General features: G+C 42.8%; 1 long non-coding RNA gene across 1 annotated transcript in view; it reads right to left on the bottom strand.

Annotated features, from left to right (window-relative positions):
• Positions 1-7,016, bottom strand: part of LOC137479821 (uncharacterized) — a 131,851-nt gene that overhangs the window by 82,439 nt on the left and 42,396 nt on the right. The gene's annotated exons all lie outside the window — the stretch shown is intronic.

The following is a 7,016-nucleotide window of genomic DNA, read 5'->3' as shown; positions in this document are numbered from 1 at the left end:
CAGTCTGCAAAAATCTTACGAACATAAATTTGATATATGGAAGTAATTTAATTGCTTCAAGGATTAAAATTAGCTAAAAACTGATGTGTGAAACATATCAACTGAGCCAAAAATAATTCCATTTCAATCCTACATTATGAGAAAGTTCAATATATTTTGGTTTAATTCATTTCAGAGTAGAAAAACTTTCAAAATCAGATAGTTCTTGAAAAATCCTAAAATTCAAATTCTAACTAATTCTTGTTGCAGTAGGAGCTCTAGGCTGTGTCAGCATTCCCTTTTTTTATCAAGTCTTCGAATTACAGCATCTTGTTTTTCCCTGGGGAAGTTTCACCTTTGCCAGCTCAGGTTTCTCTAACACAACCAGCGTGTTCTCCTTCCCCGGACAGGAACTGCTGATCTGCCATGAGCCAAAATCTGGGATCCCAGGCACTGCTGATCTGCCACGAGCCAAAATCTGGGATCCCAAGGAACAGCTGATCTGCCACGAGCCAAAATCTGGGATCCCAAGGAACAGCTGATCTGCCATGAGCCAAAATCTGGGATCCCAGGCACTGCTGATCTGCCACGAGCCAAAATCTGGGATCCCAGGCACTGCTGATCTGCCATGAGCCAAAATCTGGGATCCCAGGCACTGCTGATCTGCCATGAGCCAAAATCTGGGATCCCAAGGAACTGCTGATCTGCCATGAGCCAAAATCTGGGATCCCAGGCACTGCTGATCTGCCACGAGCCAAAATCTGGGATCCCAGGCACTGCTGATCTGCCATGAGCCAAAATCTGGGATCCCAGGCACTGCTGATCTGCCATGAGCCAAAATCTGGGATCCCAAGGAACTGCTGATCTGCCATGAGCCAAAATCTGGGATCCCAGGCACTGCTGATCTGCCACGAGCCAAAATCTGGGATCCCAGGCACTGCTGATCTGCCACGAGCCAAAATCTGGGATCCCAAGGAACTGCTGATCTGCCATGAGCCAAAATCTGGGATCCCAGGCACTGCTGATCTGCCATGAGCCAAAATCTGGGATCCCAAGGAACAGCTGATCTGCCACGAGCCAAAATCTGGGATCCCAAGGAACAGCTGATCTGCCATGAGCCAAAATCTGGGATCCCAGGCACTGCTGATCTGCCACGAGCCAAAATCTGGGATCCCAGGCACTGCTGATCTGCCATGAGCCAAAATCTGGGATCCCAGGCACTGCTGATCTGCCATGAGCCAAAATCTGGGATCCCAAGGAACTGCTGATCTGCCATGAGCCAAAATCTGGGATCCCAGGCACTGCTGATCTGCCACGAGCCAAAATCTGGGATCCCAAGGAACTGCTGCTGATCTGCCATGAGCCAAAATCTGGGATCCCAAGGCACTGCTGATCTGCCACGAGCCAAAATCTGGGATCCCAAGGAACAGCTGATCTGCCACGAGCCAAAATCTGGGATCCCAAGGAACAGCTGATCTGCCATGAGCCAAAATCTGGGATCCCAGGCACTGCTGATCTGCCACGAGCCAAAATCTGGGATCCCAGGCACTGCTGATCTGCCATGAGCCAAAATCTGGGATCCCAAGGAACTGCTGATCTGCCATGAGCCAAAATCTGGGATCCCAAGGAACTGCTGATCTGCCATGAGCCAAAATCTGGGATCCCAAGGAACTGCTGATCTGCCATGAGCCAAAATCTGGGATCCCAGGCACTGCTGATCTGCCATGAGCCAAAATCTGGGATCCCAAGGCACTGCTGATCTGCCATGAGCCAAAATCTGGGATCCCAGGCACTGCTGATCTGCCATGAGCCAAAATCTGGGATCCCAGGCACTGCTGATCTGCCATGAGCCAAAATCTGGGATCCCAAGGAACAGCTGATCTGCCATGAGCCAAAATCTGGGATCCCAGGCACTGCTGATCTGCCATGAGCCAAAATCTGGGATCCCAAGGCACTGCTGATCTGCCATGAGCCAAAATCTGGGATCCCAAGGCACTGCTCCAAGCCCTCACACCGAGCACCATGGCTGCCTTCAGTGAGTCAGGGAACAGTGAGTCCCTGTCACACTTCAGGGATTTTCAAAACACTGGGTTTGCTCCTCTTTTCAGTTAATCACCTCACTTCTCACTTCTGCTGCACAGTTCTTTTTATTAACTGTTTGCATGTCGATTCTATTCTCACCGTGGCTCCATCAATTTAATGACACTACTGAGACTTTTATCAACATACACGACCAGATTCTTCCCCAAAAGTAGCACTGGGGAAGAAATCAGCTTCATTAACTGCTAGTCACAGCCACGAATACCCCATTTCACTCAGTTCCTTTCTTGACTGGGGCTCCGTACAACAGTAAATTGCACAGCCACAGTGAGTGAAGATAAATGGAGCGGAGTTGATGTGAACATAAGCAGGGGAAACTGGAAAGTCTGGATGCCCAGTTTTGAGCATTTCATTTGGATACCGTGTAGCCTGTTTTGCAGATGAGGCTCAGAAATTACATTTGAATCAATAATTTCCCTAACCTGGATTTGGGATTTGGGTTCAAAGACTTGTCTAATTTAAAAATAAACAGAAGGAGGGGTGTTTATTTGAGCAGTAACTGTACCTCCAGCACAGATCAGCGAAGCACCAGTGGTCAGTGCAGAGTCATGAGCATTTCCTTTATTTGCTGTGGCCACTCCAGCACAGAGGCCATACCCAGTTTCAGTGTCACCTGGGCCACCACCAGTGTTTGCCATAATAGAGTCCTGGTACTGATGTCCAAGATTAAATTCTTGAATTACAAGAAGGAGTCTGAAGTTGTATAGTTTCTGTGTTTCCTTTGTCCTCAGGACATACCTGGATACTGCAGCACTCCATATGGCATTGATATTATTAACAGCTGGTAGCATTTAGTCATCAGGACCTCAAATCCTGCAGCAGATTCAGCACCTTTATGCCAATCTGTGAGTGGGCCAGCAGTGCAGCATTCTCCCTCCAGTACACCCACATGGGCAGCTTGTCCCCACACAGTGACTCTCTGAGAGAGGAAATCATCCTAAAAACATACCCAGGTTGTGCTGAAACTCTCCATCTTCTGGCCTGGCCTCAGCTTCCAGGCAATATGAGCAAAGCAGCTGGGCAGTAACACACCCTGCATCCCTCCAGCCACACCCCAAGTGCTCCTCGCCTCCTCCCAGGACTCTGAACTGTCATGGGCTGCTTGTCCTTGTCCTGCAGAAAACAGGCCAGTGACACAAAGAAGCCCTTCATCCAGTACTGGAGATGAGAAGCAGATGGATTTGGGCAGACAATTCCCAATTCACTTTTCAATGTTGTTTTACTGTTTTTCAACACTTATTGATTTTATGATATAATATCATTCATTAATAACTTATCTGGGCAATATGTGGTCTAAAATGTGGTCTGATGTTTGTTTGAGCAAACATTCCCATTTCACATGAACAACATTTTTTATTCAGGCACAGATAAATGATGGTCAATGACCTCCAGGACTGTTGACATTTTTATCTGATATTTTCAAGCCTTTACCTCAGAATACAGGTGAGGCACCATGAATGCAAAAATAGGAACAGTAATATTCAAAGGAAACAGAAGATTTTTAAAAGCAAGACCCAGACATCACAGTTCTTAAGATGGGTTTTAAAAACAAGGTTTTTATAATAAAAGCTAAGTATAAATTCTATCTGTGGGACTTCAGAACCTATCTATTGCATACACTTCATAGTTAAGCATTTTTTTCTGCATCTGAGATGTAGAACTCCTTCTGACTCCATTCTTAACATCAAATTCTCAACCTCACCTTTTCCCCCAGCCTCTCAAGCCCCTCTACAAAAAGGTCAGTCTTTCAACATATCCTTACAGTCATCAATTTACAATTAGACTGCTTTTTTCCTGAAAAGCAATTTGAAGCCAAAGACACTGAGGACAAGACAAGGAATACTGACACCCTTTTTATTCCCTGTATTAGTCCTTGAGGCCTCCTAAGCAACAAGATTTCTGTAACTACGTAGTCAACCTGCTCACTTGACAGTTTGTCTCCTCCAAATAGCTTTTGAACTTAAGGTCTCTTTGAATGAAATTTGATAGACAAGGTGATAGAACTTCTACAAGTTTGATAAAAAAACTGGTGACTGGTAAAGAAAAATAAGCTGCAGGCAGAGAGGGGAAGCTGGATCTGCTGCTGTGAAAACCATAACATTGCATTTGCATTGGAAGCATCCTGTTTACACCCAGCAGATAAAAATAAGACATGTCACATTTACATATTTTTCTGTCCTACTTGGGGGCATTCCTGTTAAGTGCAGAGCCACCTTAAGAACTGCAAATCTTTTTTGGTTTTTGCATCAAGACCAATAAGGCCTGAAGGTCTGAGGAATTTCAGACTGAAAAAAAAGAGAAGCCAGCCCAGAATTCACCTCTAAGCAGCTAAAGCCACACGTGCCTGTGTTAGCAGGGCTCTGGCTTGGGAGCAGGAACAGGAGTGGCTGCAGAGCAGCACAGTATGAGGTGGGAAAGGCTTTGCTGCCTGCACAGGTGACAGAGCTGTGCCATGTGGTGACACCAGCCTGGGTGTGAAACACTCCTGCAGAAGGCAGAGAACAGTCTGCTCATAGCAGCTGTGCTCCCAAGAAACTAGGGATATCTGTAAATAATTACAGCTGTACTTTAGGAAAGGAGGAATTGGTTATTGCATATCATCTCCTTTATGTGTCAGCTCTCCTTCTCCTTTCCCTCTAGATTTATTATGCATTTCATACACTGTTTTTCAAGTAGGGAAGATAAGCCTCTTTGATGTGCTCTCCCAGTGCTCTGGAGAGTTTTAGGATGGATGTTTATTACCATATCCTTAAACTTTGAATGTGGATCACCTCTTACTGTTGCAAGTCAAGCCTTGGTAAAAGTCATAAATGAGGTTTTGATACACTACACAGGAGAAATTCCATGTTTGGATAAATATTTCTATTCCTTCCAGCAAACTATGTACAGAGATGGCTTCATTAAAGCAACACACAAAACTTAAAAGTAAGAAATATAAAAACAAAATAAGTTTTTTAAAAGATATCAAACTGAAGGAGAAGTGATAAAAATACATTATTCTGACTTAAATACAACCAATATTTAATTAACTGCTCTTACTGTGCCTGGAGTTCTCATCAATGCTGTATTTCAATAAAAGGGTCCAATCTTTCTTCTCTGAAGAAATCAAGGACAAAACTCTCTAGAGTTGGAACAGAATCTTACTTTACTTCTGCAGTCAATTTTGCAGGAATTGCACTTTTTCCATTGTTTATTCATACTGTTTCAATTTCACACATAAAATATACATTAGCTATGGTAAAAAAAAATTCTAAGTGTCACAATGTACAACCCAGAACAGAAGAGGAAAAAAAGAACAATCTGCAAACAACAGACAGCTGAGGGAATTATGTTATAAATCACCTAATCCAATGCTTTTCTTCAGTATCACTGCCCATTTGAAAAAATTAACAAGTATTGTAATAAATGAATTGGGGTGCAATTTGGAACACAGTGATAACAGGAACTTTGTTTTTAACTGATGGGATATATTTCAAATGTCTTTGATTATTTACACAACATTTATTTCACTGCTTTTTCCATCTTCTGGAAGAGATTCGGAGTAATTATAATGAAAAATATTATAAAACCAAGCCAAAGGAAATGCCCTGTTTCATCAGAACATTTGCACATCCAGCCCAGTATCCATCTCTCCCAGTGGCAAAAGGCAATTGTGGTTAGAAGAAGCTTGTGACCTGCCCCTCTCTGCAAAGCATTCCCCTTGTGCTTGTCCAGCACCCAGAATCATTGTACCAGGGACATTAAAGGACACTCTCCTGCTGAGTCCTTCTGGTGTCCAGGTGAGGACCTGCTGCCCGTGAAGTATTCTACGCAATTTCTGCCCCCAATGACAGTATCTGCATCCAGATCTTTCTGTAGCAACAAATTCCACAAGTGAGGGGACTATTTTTAACCATTTTAAATTTACTCATGATGGTTTTTGGTGCCCCTGGTTCTAATATTGTAAGATGTTCCATTTAGCTTATCTGTTACCAGAGAACTGTTAAGTGTGTCCTGAGCTAACTATGAATGAAATAAACTGCTTCAGCTCGGTTCATTTTAAAACATGATTTCTTAGACAACAGACATGCTAAGAGATGGAATTTTTTAAAATAAAGATTAATTAAATGAGGTAATTCTTAAAGATGATTATTCACTCTAGGTTTCTCAAAAAAAAAAAAATTAAAAAACCCTTCATGGTCAAACATGTAAATCCAAGTCATAGAATCATAGAATGCTTTGAGTTGGAAGGGACCTTAAGGATCATCTGTCTTCCAGCCCCCAAGTCAATTATACAGCCAGCACCTTTTCTGTGAGAAGCTAATCCAGTCTTCACATCAACCTAGATTGGGAAAATTCCTCATCTGGGTCTGACCTTGTAATTTTGGACTCACTTTGCATTTTTGTATTTTCTTATTCAGTGTCCAAATTTTGTATTCCATCTTCAGTCACTCCCTGACAAGCAATTTCTACCTTTTAAGAATGTCTTAAACTATCCTGAATAAAAGATTTTGAATACACTGAGACAACATCTCATCCTTTCTGCTTAGGAGAGGATATTGGCATATCCTTGAAAGATATAAATCTTACTAGGTACTGCATTATTTTATTAAATACAAAAAGAAAAACTACTAGCAATTCTCTAAAGTCTATGAAGGCTACCACAGCCAAAAAACCACACAAAACTGCCCAGGTTGAGAATGTGAAGGCAGCTTTATGTAACTTCTTGCCATACCTAGATTACACAGGTATTAGGCCAGTCAGTCCCTTTCTGAGTACCAGTCTGAAATGATGTAAAGCTGATAGAAATCTGCTCTAAATTTTCTTGAGCAGGAGGAGTAGCAGGTACTCACATAGCAGCTACAGAGCACCAACCTGCAGTGCACCTTGAGCTATATCCCTTTTCCACATCTGAGTGAATTCCTTATTTCCCATTCACTAGTTGCCTGGTGGTTGAG

This window comes from Anomalospiza imberbis, chromosome 10 (genome assembly GCF_031753505.1).
Source record: "Anomalospiza imberbis isolate Cuckoo-Finch-1a 21T00152 chromosome 10, ASM3175350v1, whole genome shotgun sequence".
In the NCBI taxonomy this organism is placed as follows: Eukaryota; Metazoa; Chordata; class Aves; order Passeriformes; family Viduidae; genus Anomalospiza; species Anomalospiza imberbis.
This window is presented reverse-complemented; position numbering and strand designations above follow the sequence as displayed.